We start from the raw sequence: 22689 nt of genomic DNA, 5'->3' as shown, positions 1-22689 counted from the left end.
CATGTAACACTGATCGTTGTGACAATTATATGTACTACTGTAATGTCTAGGAGCCCTAGTCATGAAACAGGACTCCACTGCGTTAGGCGCTGTACAAACAGAACAAAGAGTCTCTGACCAGGAAGACTATCTACAGAATGTGGTCTGCAAAAGAAGATTAAGATCTATATGAAACATACTCAGCTCCAAAAAGCTGTCAGGGTTTCCAGTACTCTTAGTACAGGGCAAAGAGCAGTTCTACACAGTTATTCCTGCTAAGCTAGAACCCTTCACCTCCCATTAACTATACTAAAGGTGCTATAATTTACTGTTACATTTGGCACTTATTTGCCTTCCATCATTCAATACAAACAACTAGTTTTTAAAAATGTGTTTGTGCTCTATTTGATTCACTACAAAATATTGGTGTCACAGATCCATAGGTCCACTGCTCTGGAACAGTCCCTGGAGAACCCCTTCAGTGTGCCAGGCCCCCATAGAGTCTCACTCTTTCACTAGGATAAGACACTTGGCTTCACCGCCTTCTTAGACCAAACCTTGGAGCCTTCAGCACCCCTGCTTCACACCATGAGCTCACTTCAGCTAATCCACCTGAGAGAGAACTGAACACCCAAAGGGAGCAATGCACCCTCAACTTCAGCCACTGCAGTGACTCTCAGCTAGCATCGTAAAAGCAGTAGGGTTTATTAGCTGTCTGGAACACAGCATAGAAACTCCTTGGTTAGCATACAGAACAGAAAGTTACAGCATGGTCCATCTTGGTTAGCCCAGAGCCTCTCTTTTGTGCTAGTTCAGAAGAGTATCCCGCTTCCAGCAGCTTACACTTAACAATCCCCCACCTTATCCCTCCACAGTCTTTTGTTCTTGTTCCCAGGCAACCATTGTCACATGTGGCCCAGGCCCCAGACAGTAGGCGTGAATCACACCTGTATCTCTGGGTCTCTGCAGAGCGTAAACAATCTTTTCCCGCTACCTAGTTAACAATATAGCATAAAGGGGAAACTGAGGTACACATAATATTCATACAAAATATTACAGAAAATTCCCCCTCCATCACGGGAGCCAGAAAGAAGTATTTAGATTGTACGCTCTTTGGGGCGCATAGTGCCCTTTTTGCAAAGCAGCATCCAATTTACTAGACTAAACAATTCATTTTCACAAAAGCTTTCACTACAGCCATGTTAATGCCATTGTTATTTGAATTAATCATTCCAAACCATATCTCAAAGTTCCCCTGTCAATCTAGGATCCAGTGTTTTCCACTGATATAACTTTACAGTTTATAGCTTAAACTTTGCACATAGAAGTCTGAAAGGTCACTATCCTCAGAGTATATATAACTAAGATACTAGAATAATATAGCTGGACTTGAGGAAATTATTCTCCCATTTGCCAGTCAAATGGAAAACTTTATTAAGGGCGGGGGAGGGGGGGTGGCGGGGCATGCAAGGGAGGGAGGAGGACAAAGCCATGATTTTTTGATAAACTTGACCTTTCATTTAAAAATAGTTTTTAGCAGTCATCATCACTAAAGTATTACATTCCATATATGAATTAATGCAGTGCTCTCCCAGTCTGCATTCAGACAACTCCAATGTCTCCTCTGCTAGTCCTAGGTTTAGTAAGCATCAGGAGAGTTAAAACATGAGACTGGTTATAACACTATGGACAAGAGTGAGAAAAACAACAATCAGGTCACTCTGCTGCTGCCTGGGAAAATGATGAGCAACAACAGAAATAAAAGCACTGGAGAGAAATATTCTTATGTTATACTGCTTATATTAGCTGAGTCATCAACCTCTGAAGGACTGTTCAGCTATTTTCATACATCCCACCTTAACACCTGAATTATTCTGTAAGTGTATTCTCTTAAAATGTGGATTGGAACTGAACGCTTAACAAGACCTAATTTTTTTTTTATTTTTCCTCCAAAGACATCCCTGATACATTTACCTCCAGTACCTTTAAGGACAGTTTCTCAGGACCTTAATATGTCTCTAATCATAGTTTTGTGGGGGAGAGCTGAAACTGAAATCTTAAGCTTTACTGAAGTCACTAAACTGGTAATTTTTTTTTAGCTCAGATTTTAAAATAGAAGTGACATCATAAAAACAAATGGAGCTGTTTTTGGCCAGCAAGCTTACCGAGTTCACTTTACCCTCATTTGTTACTCCAGAGTCTTCTTCCAATCAGCCCCTGGATGAATCTAAATTGGCAGGGAGAGGAGGGTCTATAGGCAGATTTTATCAGCATTCCACCATCAGAGACTGAAACAGTTCCAGCTGCTTTATGGAGCTAATCTAAAGTTTTCCCCAAAGGAAGTCTTACAATGCCAGCAACTTTAACTCTCAATGTACAAGAATACACGTCACCATTTGTGAACCCCACATTCTCTTTAAACAAGACTTATTAACTTATCTTCATTTACCAAAACTAGAAGAAATAAGAAGTCTATTTTAAAGTGACATAAAGGCAATATGAATACCAGCACATTCTTAGTTTAAGATTCTCGTTGTGGGACCTCTCATTAATAGTACTATGCACTACTACTTAGAGCAGTGGTCTCCAACCTTTTTACACACAAGATCACTTTTTGAATTTAAGTGCAACCCAGGATCTACCCCACCCCTTCCCCAAGACCCTGCTCCCCTCCCTCCATCACTCACCCTCTCCCACCAGGCGGGGGCAGGTGGTTATGGTGTGGGAAGGGCTGTGGGCTCTAGGCTGGGGCTGAGGGGTTCGGCATGTGGAAGGGGGCTCTGGGCTGAGTCTGGGGCATGGGTGCAGGAGGGGGTGAGGGCTTCAGGCTGGTGCAGAGTGTTGGGGTGCAGGAGGGATATGGGGTGCTGGCTCCAGGAGGGGGTTCAGGGCTGGGGTGTGGGAGGGGGTTGGGGAGCAGGAGGGGATTTGGGGTGCTGGCTCCGGGAGGGGGCTCAGGGCTGGAGTCCAGGTGGGATGCGGGCATCCGCCAGGTGGTGCTTACCTCAGGTGGCGGCACAGCAGGGCTAAGGCAAGCTTCCTGCCTGCCCTGGCGCCACACCACTCCCAGAAGGGCCGGGGGGAGGGAGGTTTGCACATGGCTCTGCATGCTGCCCCTCTCTGCAAGTACCATCCCCACAGGTCCCATTGACCCCAGTTCCCCATTCCCAGCCAACAGGAGCTGCAGGGGTGGTGCTTGCAGGTGGGAGCAGTGTGCAGAGACCCCTCCCCCTCCCCCAGGGGTGTGCTGGCCACTTCCCAGGGCAGCATGGGGTCCCTGCCTTAGCCCCACTGGACTTTTAGCAGACAGAGATTGCGATTGACTGGCAGAGACTCCAGGCTTGACCAGTCGATCACGATGGACCGTTTGGTGACCACTGATTTACAGCCATTCAAACCTTGGCATTTCTGCTGAATCATCCAATCAGAGTACCGTTTTTGGAGAGTTATGGTAATTTTGTGATAGGGCCACCTACTACTAAGAACTAAGCTGACCCCACCAAATTGTTTCATGTGCTTGGCCCCAAAATGGCAACCATTTTCTCTTCATAACCAATCCAGTCCTAAAGAGTTCTATATCCATTAGATGGATTCCCATCTTGGGTTATACCATTCTAGTTTTTCTACAGTGAAAAGCTGTAGATTTTTCTCACTGTACATTTTGATATAGTTGGAGAAAATGCAGTTCACCTTTTAATGAAACTTACATACATTATGCCAATTGTCCTGTCAAATGACCACAATCAACCAAGAGCACTTTTCTGATCAAACTAACAGATGCCTTTGTGGGCAACAGGTATCCCTAACACGTAATCACAAACTCAGATGTTACAGTTTTGCCCCTCCACATACCTGCAAAGAAAAAAACATTTCCACCAAAGATTACATTTGGAAGCATCTATATTGCCCAATACCTGCTATTTTTCCCCTCTACATCAGTAAGAGCTATTGACTCTTTTCAGTTTAGCTGTGTTTACTTTTTGTGCTTATACTTTTAGTCCATAAATACATAGCATTAATAAAGATGCAGAGTGAGCACAATACCGGGCTGTTTTATGAGATGGTTACATTATTCCAGATAATCTTGTCCAATAAGATCCTATGCCTGGATGCTTATTTCTTAAAAATGCAATCACCCATTCCATAGAATCATACAAATAGGATTGAACAGCAAAATAACCTAGTAGATAACATTATGAAATTTCCCACAGGAAACTGATTCAAGAACACTGGGTTTTTCATTTATTGGGCTGAAAGCACTGTAGCAATGACACAGAGCTTCTGGGGACAGCAGGTGAATGAGCTGTGCTCTTCAGCACAACCAGCTTAAAGGCATTTCCAGATTTGTAAGTCTTGCTAGCCGAAGGGCAGGTATTACTATCATAGATAAATGCCAGACCTTGAACTGGAGAAGAAAGATAAGCATACCAGAATAAAAATAAAGCCGTAACACACACTAATTCAAACTAGCTACAACCCTGCAGTTATCAAGTGCCCTGGGGAGGTAAGAGCGCCTGTGGCAGAAATCCCTTGCTAAAGTTACAGGTGTGTGTACACTTAAGGACTTCCTGTTCATACACTGCACACGTAGCATTTTCAAAAGTGATTTGTTATCCTCTAACAAAAACAGAAAAGACAAAGTATGCTTTAGTTTTAATTCTCCAGATGGAGAAATTATATTGCATTCTCTTTTTTGCTTATTTAGCAGTGACAACCCACTCATGGCCTGAAACAAAAAGGGGAAAAGGAAAACTTCACTTTAAGATGCTCCCCTTTTATCTTTTCATCTAGAATATCAAAACAAGTTTTAGCAGTTACCAAACTATTTTAAATTCATCCCACATACTTGGTAGTCTAACAATGGAAAGAAAAGCAAAAGACCAAATCTTCCAAGTTCTGAAGGACTAATCCATGCCAAATCATTCATCCCATTAAAGCTTCTGTGCATCAAAAATCTATATACACAATCAGTTAGCAAAATGTAATTGTATAGGATACATTAATTGTGTTAAAGTAAATTTGCTTTAAGGCATATTAACATGAAATTACCCCAGCTAGAATAATTGTTGTTTCCCCAGATACTATTTCTTTTCTTGGCCCTACTGCAACAGGGTATTGTAAACACAGCTGTTTGAATATCTATGAGCTGAATTTTTTACTGAAATAGCCTGCTTTCTATTTTCCTGTTTTAAATTACATTCCAGGATTATCCAACTATCTTATAATTTTGCCACTGCTGATAACATGGCAATTATTTAAAAATATATATTTTTAAAATATTTGTTTCTGCATTCCTCTAGATTTATTTTTTCTAGCTTAAAGAACTTAACACCATGTTTTAGAATATATTAGGTCACAGTTTACCTTTCAGAGGCCAACACAGCAAGCTTGTTCATGAGAATCTCAGAGCACATGGAAACAGACAAGTATATGCACATTTACACTGCAAAGGGGCCCACTGAACCTTGTCATTCAAGTTACATATCTTGACGTAAACATATCTTTATAATGGGCCTATTTCCTGTTTGAACACAGCCTCATGAGACATGCAGTTTTCATTACCGGAAGATTTCTGCATTAACACTCCATATAGTCCATATCCTTTTGTTAAACATAGGTATGCCAGAAAAGCATTCCTTGGCAAGTAGCCTTCTAAAAATTATTTATAAGCACAGTTTTTAAGTTGTAGAACATGTACAAAACAAATTTAGAGAGTTGTGTCAAAGCTGAGGCGAGAAAGAGAGAGCTCTGATTCTGCAGGCCAAGTTTTTAAAGTATAAATTGTAGCTATTTTATATGATCAGTCAGACTGCTGATAGAAAGGTTAACACATACCTAACTACTTGGGAAGATAGAAAAATAAATGTTTGAATTCATGTCTTCAAAACCATAAGAAAGCTAAGTGCAATCCTAGTACTCATATATTAAAGATGATCTGAAGAAGATTATTAAAAAAAATGTGAAGTGTCCTTTCCAGAGTTTTGGTGGAGGAGTGGCTCGGGGTCTCAGAAGACGTACATTCTTAGCTTACATGCTTCACTTGAAGGGGGGGAATTTTTAACAAAGGCTTCCTTTCTCCAAAAATGTTACTAAGCTAAATACATGTTATTTTAAAACATCAAGAATTTTAGAACATAAAGAAGGAGTCAAACACTTCTAATGTAAAAAAAACTCCCCACACATTAAAAAAAGTCACCCCACAGACTATTTTTTTTTTGGGCAAAAGCCATTTCAAAGCCTTCTTTACACCTCAGAAAAATGCTCAACAGGGCACTAGCCTAATTTTTTCTCCCTTTTGCAGGTGACCTGTGATGATTTTTCTATTATATTTTTAAGTACAGCTGTTTTACAAACATATGCTTCCAAGACTAACAAAGAAAAGCAGCACGCTTCCGATCTGTTGATTTAGAATGCAGGTGTGGGTGAGACGTGATCATGATTCCTGTAACACCAAACCTTTATTCAATAATAAATCAAGATATTTGCAAACACTTAATCAACATGAATGAAGGAAGTTTTCAGACAGGGCATTTATTTTCCCGTAGTTAACAAAACTCGGCTGGAGAGCTCAAAGCAACAGACCAAGGCCCCAAGCCAGAACGTATCAGGGGCCGGGAGATGGACAGACTGGCTTAAGAAACGAGAAACCCCCCCAAGGCTCTTGAAGGCTGCACGTTCTAACAGAGCAAATTACAATGCGAGCCGCAGAGCAATGGGTAGGGGTGGGGGAGGGAGCAGAGAGTGGGAAAGTTGCTGTTCCCAGAGCCAGAGGACGGCGAGTTTCAGGAGGGGGTTCCCTCGGTGGGACGCTAATGAGCCTTTCCAGCCAGGGGGCAGATAAGGCGGCGCGGCAGGGAATCCCGGGGGCGGGAGCCGCTGAGCGCAGCGACAAAGGAAGGAGGAAGTTTCCCGGGGCGTGGAGCTGTGACGCTGCCAGAGCCCCCTGGACCAAACCTCCCCCTGCTCCTGGGGACACCCCGAGTAGAGCAGCCTCGCGCCCAGCGGGGAGCCTCGTGCCCGGCTTGCGGGGCGCGCGGCGCCTCCCCGGGACCCGCACCGGCGGCTCGGCGCACCCCGCCCCACGCCCTGTCTCCGGGGCGGCGCTGCCCGCTGCCCCCAGCCGGGCCTCTCCCCACCGCGGGCTGCGCCAGGGCCCAGCCCAGAGACAGCCCGCGCGCCCGCCACCACCTGCCCCCACAGACTCACCCCGGCACCGGCAGGCACCCAGCGTCCTCCACCTCTCCTCAGCAAAACTGTCCCTCTCCCCCCACACACACACCGTCACTGCGCCTGCGCACCCTCTCTCTGAGACCAGGGCAGCCACAGGCATCATGGGAGTTGTAGTCCTCCATGAGCGTGAAAGCTTGCGGGATACCCAGAAGTTGTCCCGTTTTGATTCTACTGGTACAGTTAAAGCGGTGCAGCCTCCTCTGTGTGGGGACGCTCAGGCCTTCTCTAGGCTAAAAAGGGTTTCCTGCTATAGCCATACCCGGAAACTTTCACAGTGGAGATGCCACACATACCTGCAAAATTAGGTTTGCCAACCCTCCAGGATAGTCCTGGAGTCTCCAGGAATTAAAGGTTATGTCCTGTGATGAAACCTGCAGGAATATGTCCAACCAATATTAGCAATCCTACTGCAAAAGTGCCTTCTTGCCAGCATACCTTATACCAGTTCCCTGAATAAAGTAAGCTATGCTGGCAAAAGGACTGTGATGTCAGTATAACTGCATCTATCCTGATGGTTTTGCTGGCATGGTTATGTTGGTTGGGGGCTACTTTTTTTTAGGCATAGACCAAGCCTTATAAAGCCTTATAAAGGTGTTTTGTATAGGGTGATTATAGATGCTGATCTTATTCTGTTTGTTTATTGTCCTAAAGGCCTGGTGTATACTAGACTGGCAAGTGACATGTTAAGGCTCTGAATGTATCTTTCTAATTTCCTTGGACATGGTTGATTTCTGACAGAAATACTGACTTCTCTCTGATAATCTTTCTAACAAAATTATTTGTCTTCTTTTCTGCCTAGAGGATACAGCAGTATTATCTCCATTTTACGGATGAGGAGACTGAGGAACCAAGTTCTTACATGATTTGCACAAGTTGCCATAGGAAATTTGTTGCAATTCCAGCAATAGAAACAAGGGGTGAAATCCTGGCCTTACCGAAGTTAATGGGAGTTTTGCTATTGACTTCAATAGGGCCAGGATCTTCCAGCCTCAAAAGACATATCCAGTGTAAAAGGGCATATGTAATATGTCTATTATAAATTACTTGACTTTAAATAGCTAAAATAATCATTAAATTAATGTGATATAGTAGATGGAATCCTAGATCTGTTGAAATCAATGTCAAAACTCACATGGACTTTAATAAGAGCTGAATTTTACCCATTGTATTTTATTAAAATTAAGAATGTTTCTTCCCTTTGGTGTGAACTTAAAATGGAACAGTCGAATATGTAAAATGGAACAATCTAAGGGTGCTTTGTTTCACAGTATGAAACACCCTTTGTGTAGACAACTATGAGGTTAAGAGTGTTCAGCTAGTGATCTGACTGGGTTTTATAATAGCTGGGAGTTTCACTTGTGAATGCTCAGGCTGAGAGACCCACAAAGCAAAGCTCAGTAGTTCTGGCACCCTGCCTAAGGGTGAGTCAAGAGACTTTTATAATCACAAGAGTACTCCCACAAATATTTAGCAATAGATTATAATCCTTCAGTCCTTAGAATGTGGGCCTCTTCCAAGATGACAGCCTAGTGCATGTGTCAGAGGTCAAATATAATGCCCTCAAAGGGATTAGTGTAATTTCTTTTTCAATGGTTGAAATAAACAATATTTTAAAGACTATTATACGTCTGTGTGGAAAGCGTAGCACAGGGGAGGTCTGTGCAGTACTAGGATTTGTACCCTCTCTGAAATGATTTGTATGCACACAAAGACAAACAGCAGATACTGTACAATACAGTCACACTTTCATTCATAGCATTATACAGCCTATAGAAATAAAAGGAATATGCAAAGCCTGAGCTAAATACATTATTTATTTATTTATTTATTTATTACAGTCATTTGTGTGGAACTGATCTGTAGTATCTGGGTTCAATGTATATAGTTGAGACTAAGGCAAAACCAATTTCCATTTATAGGGAACTAATACACAATGACTCCCATAAGCATCATGGCTTTAAAATTATAGAGACAGGAAGAATATTGTCAGTAGACTAGGTATCTGTAAAAAGAAGAGCTGGACAAATAGATGTGCCTTACAACCTTTTCTGAAACATGCTAAGCTCAGGCTGAGATCAGTTTCATGTGTTGAAGAATCTGCTATTAAAAACAGTTTAGCCCTGGCTCCCTTGATATACAGTCCATATTCTCTCAGAATGTTATGTTTGATATTTAGGGATACTTAAGGAACTGGCTGAAGCAATCTTGGAACCATTAGCAATTAACTTCAAGAAGTCCTGGAGGACAGGTTAGGTCCCAGAGAACTAGAGAAGGGAAAACTTGGTACTTATCTTTAAAAGTTAAGGGGAGAAAAGTGGGATAAAAAGGACCCAGGGAATTATAGATCAGTCAAACTTCAGTACCTGGAAAGATACTGTAACAAACAATTTAGCAATCAATTTATAAGCACTTAGCCCAGTGTTTCCCAAACTTGGGACACCACTTGTTTAGGGAAAGCCCCTGTCTGGCCATGCTGGTTTGTTTACCTGCTGCGTCCGCAGGTCCAGCCGATTGCGGCTCCCACTGGCCACAGTTCTCTGCTCCAGGCCAATGGGGGCTGTTGGAAATGGCAGCCAGTATGTCCCTCGGCCTGTGCCACTTCCAGCAGCTCCCATTGGCCTGGAGCAGTAAACTGTGGCCAGTGGGAGCCGCGATCAGCCGGACCTGCGGACACGGCAGGTAAACAAACCGGCCTGGCCCAACAGGGGCTTTCCCTACACAAGCGGCGTCCCAAGTTTGGGAAACACTGACTTAGAGGATGATAGGGTTATAAGAAATAACCAGCATGGTTTGGTCAAGAACACATCATGCCAAACCAATTTAATTTCCTTCTTTGACAGGGTTACTGGCCTAGTGGATAGAGAAGAGGCAGTAGATGTGATATCTTGATTTTAGTAAAGCTTTTGACACAGTTCCATGTGACATTCTCATGAGCAAACTATCACAGGTCATGGGTAGCCAGACCTAGTAGTCAGAAACAGAGTCCACAGTCACAGATAGGAGTCAGCATACCAGGAGATCAGAACCACAAATCAGATACCAGGAAATCAAGCCAGAGAAGCAGGAAGCACAAGTCATACAGCCCAGAAAAGGGTGAAGCTCACTTGTACAGACAGCTTCCTGTTCCCGCTGCTGGCTTAACGTAGGGCCAACAGACCAATCAGCTGCTCTGGGACTCCACCAATAGGACTGCAGCAGCAGACCATCAAACTGATGTTGGGCTTTGTGGGTCGCAGCCAGGTAAGCAAGTGTCATCAGATGGAGAGTTGGAGTATCACTGCTGCCTGCTCCTAGAAACTCTCCAGACCCACGTTTGAGACCTGTGGGTCATAACACAAACAAGGGAAATAAGATCTAGATGAAAATACTGTAAGGTGGCTGCACAAATGGGTAAAGACTATACTCATAGAGTGGTTACCAGTGATTCACTGTCAAACTGGGAAGCTGCATCTAGGGTGATCCTGCAGAGATCCAGTACTACCCAATATTTTCATTAAGGACTTGGATAATGGAGTTGAAAGACTGCTTATAAAATTTGCAGATGACACCAAGCTGCATGGGGTTACAAGCACTTTGAAAGTCAGGATTAGAATTCAAAACAACTTTGACAAATTAAAGAATTAGTCTGAAATAAACAAACTAAAAGTTAATAAAGACAAGTGCAAAGTACTACAATTAGGAAGGCAAAATCAAAGGCACAACTACGGAATAGGGAATATCTGGCTAGATGGTACTGCTGAAAAGGATCCTGGGGTTATAGTGGATCACAAATTGAATATGAGTCAACAGTTACAAAAAAGGCTAATATCAGTCTGGGCTGTAATAAGAGGAGTGTTGTATGTAGGACATGGGTGGTAACTGTCCCACTCTACTTTGGCACTGGTGAGGCCTCAGCTGGAGTTCTGTGTCCAATTCTTGGTGCCTCACTTCAGAAAAGATGTGGATAAATTGGCTAGAGTCCAGAGGACAGCAACAAAAATGATAAAAGGTTTAGGAAATCTGACCTATGAGGAAAAGTTTAAAAAACTGGACATGTTTAGTACTGAGAAAAGACGATGGGGAGGAACCTGATAACCATCTTCAAATATGTTAAGGGCTGTTATAAAGAGGACGGGGATCAATTGTTCTTCATGTCCACTGAAGGTAGAACAAGAAGTAGTGAACTTGATCTACAGCAAGGGAGATTTAGATTAGATATTAGGAAAAACTACCCTATAAGGGTAGTTAAGCTCTGAAATGGGCTTCCAAGGGAGGTTGTGGAATCCCCATTATTGGAGGTTTTTAAGAGCAGGTTGGACAAACATCTGTCAGGGATGGTCTAAGTTTAATTGGTCCTGCTTCAGCACAGAAGGTTGTACTTGATGGCCTCTTGAGGTCCCTTCCAGCCCTATATTTCTATGATTCTATGGTTAACACTTGCATATGTCCAAAGTGACCCAATACACCTTGTGCTTGATGGAGAAAGCTGAAGGCATGTTTGTTATATGTTGTTGACTTGCAAAGGCACTTATCTGAAATAGGGACCCTGATTCTTGAGTGCTATTTACATGGTACCTGAGGCAGAAAGCCAGATTTCATTTTCTGCGTCCGGCCAGATGCTCACTGATCAAGTAAAAAATGGCCCTGCCCCACATTAGCAGTCCCTGGACTCTGGCAAGCACAGGAACCACTGCTGTTGAGCAGGTCACTATAAAGGGGGCAGAAAGAGGTAGAGGCCTTGCCTCCCCTGCTCTCATACCAGCTCATACAGTAGTGCAGGGTGGAGGAAAGCCTGTGACAACCCAGTGGATGGATCAGATTGAGCACTCCCCACGCTCACAAGCAGACTGGGGAAGCTGTGCCTGCCTAAGGAGCAACTCAGCACAGCTCCCTATGCAGGACTGTAGAAGCAGGCCCAGACTGTGACTCAGGAGACCTGCATTCTATTCCCAGCTGTGCCACTGGGCTGGGTGACACGTCACCACTCCGTGCCTCAGTTTCCCCATCTATAAAATAGGGAAAATGATACCTCCTTTTTAAAGTGCTTTGAGATCTGCTGATGAAACGTGCTGTATAAGAGCTACATACTATTATAAAACCACAACCTAGCTCAGAGTGCCCAAATAGGAATATGCAGGCATGGAAAGTCTCATTCTGTCACAGAAGCCAGATTTTAGGTGCTGAGAAACTGATTTAAAATCATAGTAGAATTTTAATTATTTGTCTTACGAGACAGGCCAGGAAAAATCCTATTATCTGGCAGACCCTGGCAACTAAATACAACCAGTCCAGACAAAGTGAAATGTACTTACTCTCTGCCTGCTGGATATGCTGCTGGCAAGCATTTAAAGATCTGGACCAACTGGTTCAGATAATCTGAGGTTGGATTACACAAAGTGGCACTATCCACCTAGCATCACGTGCGGCATTATGGATGCTCAATGCTATTTCCATGGAAACTGAGGCAGGAAGTCAGATTTCATTTTCAGCCTCAGGATGGATACTTGCTGGTCAGCCACTGAACCAAGGATTTGTAAATTCAGGTCACACCTGACCAATAGCTTGTCTGTAAAGGAGCAGACCACAATGCACGTCACAATAATCAAGACTGGATATATTTATAAAAGCTCTGCTCTAGTTCAAACAGGAATCAATTCAAGGAAGTTATATGTGAGTTATGCATGAGGTCAGACTAGATGATCACAATGGTCCCTTCTGGTTTTATAATCTATGAAACTGTGGGGGAGTGGGGAACAATTAAGTTTAAACAAACAAATATAGTTGTGGCAGCCATATTTTCTTTTTGGACACTGACATTTATGATCCAGGGGTTTAAGATGCTGCAACCCAGATTTTACTGTTTGCACCCGTCCTCCCCTGAGCCAGTTTTCCATAAATGGGGATGGAATAACACTAGCTATTCAGAATCCATGCTCCACTCGGGGACTTGGAGCCAGCCTGTGAATCCCCAAAAGTAAGTAGGATTGGTCCAGGAGAGCGCAGAGTTAGTGGGGTTGCTGTAGAATCCCTGCTGTTAGCGTTAAAGTTGCCCCGCTTACAGGTGAATCCTCTTTTTTGCAGATCAGCAATCCCTATGCAAATTGCACCCCATGGATGGTTAATCTGGCCTGGGGTTGTCCTTAAAGAAAGAAATGATTTAGTCTGTTGTTGAAATGTCTTGAGAATACCCCTTCTAGTACAACAGAAGAATAGAGTGATCCTCCAAACAATCCATCTGGAGATTTAGACAGAGCCTAGTACATTCTAGACATACTTTTGAGAGTTAAGTGCTGTATGGATTCTCATGCAGTACAAATACAATCAATAATCAGTCTCAGAACTTTGATGCAAAGAGATCTTGGGAACCTGGGGCACAACAGTTATCAGGTTTGTTGGCTGTGTTGGATACTTCTGAATTGCAACCTAGTGATATTGGGAAAACTAAGAATTATTTTGCAGTGCAGAACATACAATATAAATATACAAAGGAAAATCTAGAAATACAGTGTTACTTGCCTTTGTATATATACTGTGGTTTGGGGGAGTAGTTTTATTCCTATATCTGCATATATATTACTATATAAATCTTTATGTATTATAGTATTATGTATATTATTGTATGTATGGATCGGATTCAATACACTCGTTTGTGTATCATTTTATTTTTGAGATTAGGATTGGTTTTCATGTTTCTAATTGTTTGATTGCAAATTCTGTTTGTGATGTAAAAGGAAAAAAGAAACAATTGAAAAAAAATCATAGCCAAAGCGGGGAAAATACTACTGTTTCCAGCCAAATCACACAGACTGTGAAGAGGCCCTAGATTGTCAGATTTGTAACAGGAAGGATACAAAAGTAATTTATTGGCAAAAACAAAACAAAAAGGAAAGGAAAAATCACTATGGGAGGGTATCTCTATGTACAAATGAACAGATACAGTTTCAACTTGTCAAAAATATTTTAAGGTGGGAATAAAGACTTTGGGCAGAGTTGAAAACTTCAAGCAGTTTATCAGAGAACAAACACACAAAGTTAACTTTGCTTCTTTGTTGACACTTCATATTTTCGCTTATCAGTATTTGAATAAGCATGATGTCATCCTGGATTTAGCAAGGCCAGTCTTTGGTTTTGGAGTTCTGTGTCCAGTTTGCTCCCAACCTATAGCCAGGTCCTTAACCTCTGCATATTCACAATTCTCTCCACCCTGCCCCTCCAGCTCCAAGACTAATCCCGGTGAAAACCTTATCCATAGTGAAAATATCCATCCGCAACCCTATGGCTAACAAAAGCCCACTAATTGGACCCAACCATACACCTAAACTGGCCCCAACTATGACCCTAGCCAGCACATGCTTGCAATCCAGCATCAACTCAAACCTAATCCAAAATTCACTGACAAACATCATCTTAGATCTGAAGTACTGTTTACAGAGTGGTTCACTTCAAAGGAATTTGAATTTGCTTTTCCCCACTGACTTTAGTACTGTACACAGATAATCAAAACTAAGGGTGCTCAGATCTTCTTCCAATTTTATCCAAGCTGCTCAAGATGGGGAGAAAGGAGAGATGTTGGATACATGGCTCTGGTTTTGGCCCATTTCTTATGGGAAATGTTGGAGTGGTTTGGTATGGATCTGAGACTCATTTCATCTGAAGCTTGGGAATGTGGAGTTTCAAGGAGGTGGCTGTCTCTGTACACTGTGTTATTGTGTATACTAGTATTTTCCCAACCAGAGGGACTGAAGCGCCCAAGGTAGCCCACTTCTGTCACTGTCATGAGTGAGTTTTCTCTTTTCTTCCTACCAAAGGTCCTGCCACTTGTGCCTGAAGCCTTTGACCGTGTATGGAGTGAAGCTAAAGCTGTTACATTTCAAAGTTGCATTTTTTATTCCCACAGGAAAATTAAGCTCAGATCCAACATTTGCTTTTCAGTGAGGTGAAGTCAGGTCCTGCTTTTTCATCCAGCTTTCCAGCTAGATTGTCATGAAGCACATGGACATCTTAATGATTGATCCAGTGGCCCAAACTTCTCTGCCCCTACTGGCTCCCCACCTAGTGCTCAGCACTCAAATGGCGTCTGATCAACACCCACTGTCCAATACCAAGCTGCTCTGCACACAGAGCTCAGTACCGAGTGGCTTTGTCTCATTAAAACCCAGAGATCTCTTGTTCCTAGTCCTTTGTTCTAGCCATTAATAAAACTGCCTTCATAAGAGTTAGCCATTAACCAAAGATCTTCCAAAATGGTTTTATTACTATGTAGGATCTATATTTATTTACTAAAAGCAGATTATTTTATAATTTTATGTTCATTGTAAATAGAAAGTACACAATGGCTGATTCTTCTGATAACCATTGATATTTATGAGTGATGAAAGGATGGGTTGTGTGACGACACTTTCCAGTATCCCACCATAGTTAGGACATTCATAACATTACACTGTAATTAATAATACACTGTATTATATTATTTAAGTAAATGCATACATGCCTTATTACACATAAATACCAGGGAAGTTGATTCCACAGGTATCCTGTGTACCAGTCTGTTTTAGCTTTGTTGTCTATGGTTTGTTCAATGTTCTAGCAATGGGCACTGGCAAAGCGTTTGTTCTGATTTTACTTACTGTAAGAGCTGGGTTTGATAATGAGATTTAATTAGTTTGGTTGTGAGAATGAATGGAGCAACCTTCAAATTGGTACATTCTTTTTTTCTCTGAAAGTTCCCAAAAGGTACTAAACAAATATGTTCTTGCAGGGTTTCATTCTATCACCCCTCTTGTTCAATGTGCATAGACAGCCATTGAGATGACAACAAAGCCCTCTGGTCCGCAAAGCTATCAATATGAAGACCCCAGGGCTATCTTACTTTTTCATGAATGCAAGTGCTAGTGTCTGTGCTCAGAGAACAGAATTTTGTCCCCATGGGAAATTATAACATCTTGAAATTTGTTTTTCTATTTAATCAAAACAAAAAGTCAACATAGAATAGAAATTCTGAAATAAATAATCAATTTGGAAACACCAAAATATTTTGTTTCAATAATATTGAGACTTTTGTAAACACTGTCAAAACAGTATAATATAAACTATTAAATGTAATATTTAATATTAAAATAAGAGATCTATATAATAAGATTCCAGGATTGTTATTCCGTGTTTCACTCTGAAACCTAGAGTGTCTGACTCATTGTGGAACAATGGAAACAGCTACAAGTGGGGCTGAGAGCTCTTTTTTGTTTAAAATACCACCAGGTTCAATCATCACTGGGATTCATGGTAAGTTACTGTTCAATTTTTAAGTTCTCAGTCATTTTCAGCTTTTTTATACTTTATGACTTACACTGAAATTACACTAGGCTTCCATGTAGTATGCAATGACAGGTACCCCCCAGGGTGCCACCTGGAACTGGGGTACCACTGAGCCTGCCTGGGCTCTCTTTAATACTGTACTGCTGTGACAGGCTCTCAAGCCTCCCCCAGCACATATACAGGTAGGAACACACCCAGCTGCAGCTACACACAGATGCTGAGATCAGCTCTGCATAGGAAGGCTCAACTAAGGAACTGCCCAGTTACTCAAGTGCACACATCCCTTTGGAGGGTAAACCCAAAATATTTGATTTCAAGGTGTTCCTTATGCTCTACAAAGTCTTAAATGGATGGGAACCAGTCATTCTGAGATTGCTTTGCTTCCACTCCGTGTTCTGCATTTCTGGTTACAGTCTACTAAACCGATTTTGCAGTCAGGTTTTAAAACTCACCTCTGGAGGAGCAAAGGCTGAGCTTTCTCTGTGGCTCATCCACACCTCTGGAATTCACTCTCTGTGGCAGTCCATCACCCCAGGCTTTGGCAGCTCTCAGAAGCAAGCAAGACTTTTTTTGTTTAGCCAGGTATTTAGTGAGCCAAGATTGTCCTTGAAGCTGGGTAGGAGGATATTTTAATTCTGATAAAATGTGTGTTTGTCAAGCCAGCTGTTAACTGCATGTGGGAAAATATGCACCCAGAATTTCTGTGCACAGTGCCAGGACTGTGCGTTTGCAAATACACTGATGGCACAACCAGGTGTATAACTGGGCACTTGCAATTACAGCTTCCACGTTCCACGCAGGGGCAATATGCACATGCAAGTGTGACCATCCAATCCAGACTATATTCAATAGCAATCCTAGTCTGAAATCTTGTCAGAGAAGGGGATTCCGCAGGGAGGATAATAGAAGATTGGACCTAGGAGACTAGCCTGGCTGTTGAAAGAAGAGGAAAATACAGTGTGGGGACAGCGGAGAGGAGGAAGAGAGATGGATCCCCTGATCTGGGGAAGGAGGGGAGTGGGGTGCCGCATAGGGTGGTGGGGATGGTGCCTGGTCCTGTGGTGGTGGAAGGAGGAGGATACACATAGGGGTGGTGAGGAAGGACCCGGGTCCCGTGGTGGTGGAGGATGCACATGGGGGTGGTGGGGAAGGACCGTGGTCCTGCTGTGGTGGAGAGAGGAGGATACACATAGGGGTGGTGGGGAAGGACCATGGTCCTGCGGTGGTGGAGAGAGGAGGATACACATGGGGGTGGTGGGGAAGGACCATGGTCCTGCGGTGGTGGAGAGAGAAGGATACACATGGGGGTGGTGGAGATGGTCCCGGTCCTGCGGTGGTGGAGGGAGGATGCTGCTGCCTGGGGCTCGAAGGAGCAGGGAGGCTGGAGGGGGGCTAGACCGCTAGTATTAGCACCCCCTGGGCTTCTCGGGGCGCCCTCTCCATGCCCGAACTACGAGTCCCAGCGTGCTCAGCACTCGGCGCTGGGATTGAGGTTGCGCAGCCGCCTAGCTGGGGAGTGACCTGCCTGTTGACAGCGCTGTTTTGGGGAGGGCTGGCTCCGTGGCTCGGGCAGACGGACTGACGGCCGGGCGGCTGGCTGCACCCCCGGTGACACTGCAGAAGGGTAAGCCCGCGACCCCCCGCCCAGTGCCGCGGGCACGCTGCCTCGCTCCCCCTCCCGGGCAGGGATGCATCTCCGCCAGCCTCCCGCAGAGACACACAGGCACTGGTGCGGTCCAGCCCCGCGCGCTCTGCCTGGCTGAGCATCTGCCCTTGCCGCACCCCGGGAGAAGCCGTGCCCGGCTGCCGCGCGGCGCAGCAGGGGTCTTGCAGCGCTCTGAGCTGCACGCAGCCGGCTGGGCGGTGCTGCCTCTTAGGATGCTCTAGTTGAGCACCAGCTCCAGCTGGAGGAGACTGCACGGGTGTGATTGCCACCGACCGGCTCGGCTGAGTGCATTGCGGAACTCTCTGTGTGTGTCGGGGTGTATATATATTCTGCAGGGGATGAAAAGGGAGCTGTGGTTGGATTGTACAATTAAAGGACCTTGCAGGGAGTCCTACCTTGGTATAATTGCCGCCCTGCATCGTGGAGTGGTGTCAAACCCTTTTCAGACATTCCTTCTGCTTGGAGCAGAGCTACAATCCCGTCTCCATGTGCTGAAAGCAACATGCTTAGTTCCCTGGGGTGTGTTAATGGTGGAGCGGTCGGTTGGGTACAATGAACATTACAATGCCTTGTTTTTAAACTCCACCCTCAATCCCCCTGCAAATACACTTTCACAATAAAATGTAATGCTTTAAAATTCGGATGATTGATTTAAACGATTGATTTAAAAAATAAAGTTCAAATCAGGCTGCAGAATGTCTTTCCTTTAAAAATATAGGCAGAATAAGTAATAATTTATTTTAAAGGGTAATTCTAAAAATTAAAATATATTTAAATTTCCTCCCTGCACCTATCCCAGGTACTAAGTGCATTACAAAACTTAGAGCAAACAGTGTTAAAATATGAAAACATGGTGAAGTTTTTTTTAATAAGAGAATATATCTGCCTCTCCTTGATGCTCATATTCCTATTATATGTAAAATGAGACTGATATACTGTCTTTAGATCTGGTCTCTTGGCTTGGAACAATTAAGAATACGTGTATTTAAAGACAGGACTCAGTAATGTGATATTGGTTTAATGATATTTCTAAGTGTTTGATGACGGAATGTTTTCCTCTGCCTATTCTCATCTTTATCTATGACTCTCCTGTATTTCGGCTATCTCCTTTTAGAGATATGGTGACCAGGAAAATGAACATGTGATTCAGGTTGGAGTGTACCACTAATTCAGATAATGGCATTATAATATTTTCAGTATTATTCTCCAACTATTTGCATCCTAACATGACATTTGTGTTTTTGATTGCTGCTGCACATTGACTAGAGGTCTCCATTGCTCTGTTCACAGTGATGCTCAGGTCTTTTTCTGAATTGTTACAGTTAATTAAGAAGCCAGTAAGGTACGTGCAAGTAGTTCAAATAATCCTTTTCACTGTGAATGACTTGCTTTTGCCAACATTAATTGCATCTGCTATCATGTTGTCCATTCACCTAGCTTGGCTAGGTCCCTCTGAACTTTCCCAGAGTCCTCTGCAAATGCTGCCACCTATTTGCTCAATTCCTCTTCCAGATCATCATTTTTAATTTTCAACATTTTACAGTTCCCAGCAAGCAAACTCTATGGACCTTTGCTTACTTACCTTTGCAAGTTGTTTTCAGAAATTGTAAACAAGTATGGAATCAGATTTATTTTCACCTGGTTCCATGTTTCACTGTATCTGGTGAACCTCCTGACTTGAGGTTGAGGTGGCTTGGCAGGGTCCTGGGCTGAAGGGCATCAGGTAGCTACCCTCATCACATACAATTGCATATGCTGGGACTGTGGTGGAGGTTAACTGGTACTCTTCATCCAGTACACACAGCATGCCTCCGCCTGTGAGGCAGTGTGGTCATAGGTTCTGTTTAATGGTGGAGTTTGATCTACATTATAGTTTGTAAAAGACAAATTATATGGGGATATTTGTTCACCCATCTTTACTATAATTATTTCAGGTGGCAGCTGGATCCAGATGTCTGACAATTGTAATTATAAGGCATTGGAATCTGGGGATAGCCATGGGCAAACAAGCAGCACTCTTTAGATAGCTATGGTCAGTGAGAGTGGAACAATAATAATAATATTATCATGAAACATTTCTCACACTAACGTTACTAACATGGACAAAAATCAATAGTCTTGTCTGTTCAAGGACCTCCCATCTCTGTTATAAAATTTAAAAGTACTCTGTATTTCAGTGCAGAGCTCCTCATACTATTTATTGCTATAGTTATCAAGTTGTACACATCACAGATGGTTTCTATTAGCTGGTTAGCAGTTAAAAGGCACAAAACCACATACAGTAACTTCTTGCTTAATATTGTAGTTATGTTCCTGAAAAATGCTACTTTAAGCGAAACAATGTTAAGCGAAGTAATGTAAATAGGGGGTGATTAGGTTCCAGGGAAATTTTTTTGCCAAACGACTATATATATATATAGAGAGAGAGACATATACACAGTGGAAGTTTTAAACAAACAATTTAATACTGTACACAGCAATGATGATTGTGAAGCTTGGTTGAGGTGGTGAAGTCAGAGGGTGGGATATTTCCCAGGGGATGTCTTACTGCTAAATGATGAACTAGCACTTGGATGAGCCCTCAAGGGTTAACACGTTGTTAATGTAGCCTTACACTCTACAAGGCATCAGGAATAGAGGGAGGAGACACAGCATGGCAGAGAGAGACACAGACACACACCGTGTGTGTGTGTAAGCACTATTATTAAACTGGTGCCCCTATGCCCGACGACAGCATCCAGGGCTCGCAGCCTGGGGTGGGCGGAGGGGAGGGACGAGGCAGCAAGGATACCAAACCACCTGGCCCACCTCACGGTGGCGGAGAATCACAGTTCCCCGCAGAGACCCCCATACCCTCTCCCTCATGCAGAATGTGTGGCACCAGTGCATGCAGAAGATACCTAATTAAAAGCACTAAACTTGGGAATAAAAAATGTCAGTCACAGGTATTTTGATATACTCTGAAGTTTGTCAGAGATTTATTTGCAAAAATTTGCAATAAGAGCAAGTCATCTGTCCTGCTGAATACAACATTAAGTATTATGGAATGCATGATGCAGCTCTTCTCTGCTTTACATTTTCTTAATCAGTATTTCTAAGGGATATTATATTTTAAATGTACTCTTTTTATATCTTACTAAGGTACTGATTTTGCTAGAGGGTTCTCTTAAAACTACTTCATCAAATAGTCAGAAGTAAAGAAAGGGAAACTCATTCCAGTCCAGATAACTGGAAGCAAAGGGGTGTTGTCCCTTTAAGGGCTCTCTTCAACAGGGGGGTGAAGGGAGAAAGGGATGGACAGAAAGGACAGGAAGTCTTTGCAAGCAAGTTTTTTTGTACTATAGTAATTAAAATTAAAATGTGTATTTTAGATAAGGGTGGACTTTTGAAGGATTTATTTAAAAAAACTATGTCTGAAGATCCAAGCATTTAAGGCTAAAGATGAATACTCAAATTACATAGATTTTTAGATGCACACAGATTTTTTAGAGATGTGATTTTATAATCTTCTAATGAAATATTTTTAAAGCAAATTTTAAACTAAGGTCCTGTAGACTAACATGTTCTGAGTAAATATTACAGTAATGCACAATTGTTTTTGTCAGTAAATTCAGAAACTGACAGTATATACCAGGGGTCAGCAACCTTTCAGAAGTGGTGTGCCAAGTCTTCATTTATTCAGTCTAATTTAAGGTTTCACATGCCAGTAATACATTTCAACATTTTTATAAGGTCTCTTTCTATAAGTCTATAATATATAACTAAACTATTGTTGTATGTAAAGTAAATAAGGTTTTTAAAATGTTTAAGAAACTTCATTTAAAATTAAAATGCAGAGCCCCCCCCCCAGACCAGTGGCCAGGACCGGGGCAGTGTGAGTGCCACTGAAAATCAGCTCGTGTGCCGCCTAGGTTGCTTTACCCCTGGTATATACCTAGGGGTTGGCAAATGCCTGTTAAATGGCTTCACTACTTGAATGGCTCTTTAATTTAAATGGCTCTTTAACAGTTTCAATGTTGTGCTAATACAGGGGTGGGCAAACTTTTTGGCCCGAGGGCCACATCTGGGTAAGGAAATTGTATGGTGGGTCATGAATGCTCATGCCATTGGGGGTTGGGGTGCGGGAGGACATGCGGGCTCTGGGGTGGGGCCAGAAATGGGGAGTTCAGGGTGAGGGAGGGGGCTCTGGGCTGGAGCTGGGGGTTGGAGTGTGTGGGAGGGTGAGGGCTCCAGCTGGGGGTACGGGCTCTGGGGTGGGGCTGGGAATGAGGAATTGGGGGTGCAGGAGGGTGCTCCGGGCTGGGACTAAGGAGTTCGGAGGGCGGGAGGGGGATCAGGGCTGGGGCAGGGAGTTGGGGGTGAGGAGGGGGTCATGGGTGCAGGCTTCAGGCAGCGCTTACCTCAAGCAGCTGCCGGAAGCAGCGGCACGTGCCATCTCCGGCTCCTGTGCAGAGACGAAGCTGTGGGAGCCTGCAGGAAGGGTCAGAACAGGCATAGGAAGAGGTGGAAGGGTGGACACTAAG

General features: G+C 43.3%; 1 protein-coding gene across 1 annotated transcript in view; it reads right to left on the bottom strand.

Moving 5' to 3' along the window:
- Positions 1-7272, bottom strand: part of LOC123377755 (tropomodulin-3-like) — a 61991-nt gene extending 54719 nt beyond the window's left edge. The window contains exon 1 of the mRNA XM_045030992.1: positions 7186-7272. The gene's annotated coding sequence lies outside the window, so the exon portion shown is untranslated. The remainder of the gene's footprint in view (positions 1-7185) is intronic.
- Positions 7273-22689: the final 15417 nt, after the last annotated feature.

The sequence above is a fragment of the Mauremys mutica genome, chromosome 9, assembly GCF_020497125.1.
Source record: "Mauremys mutica isolate MM-2020 ecotype Southern chromosome 9, ASM2049712v1, whole genome shotgun sequence".
Taxonomy (NCBI): domain Eukaryota; kingdom Metazoa; phylum Chordata; order Testudines; family Geoemydidae; genus Mauremys; species Mauremys mutica.
The sequence above is the reverse complement of the archived record's forward strand: the minus strand, read 5'-3'. Positions and strand labels throughout refer to the sequence as shown.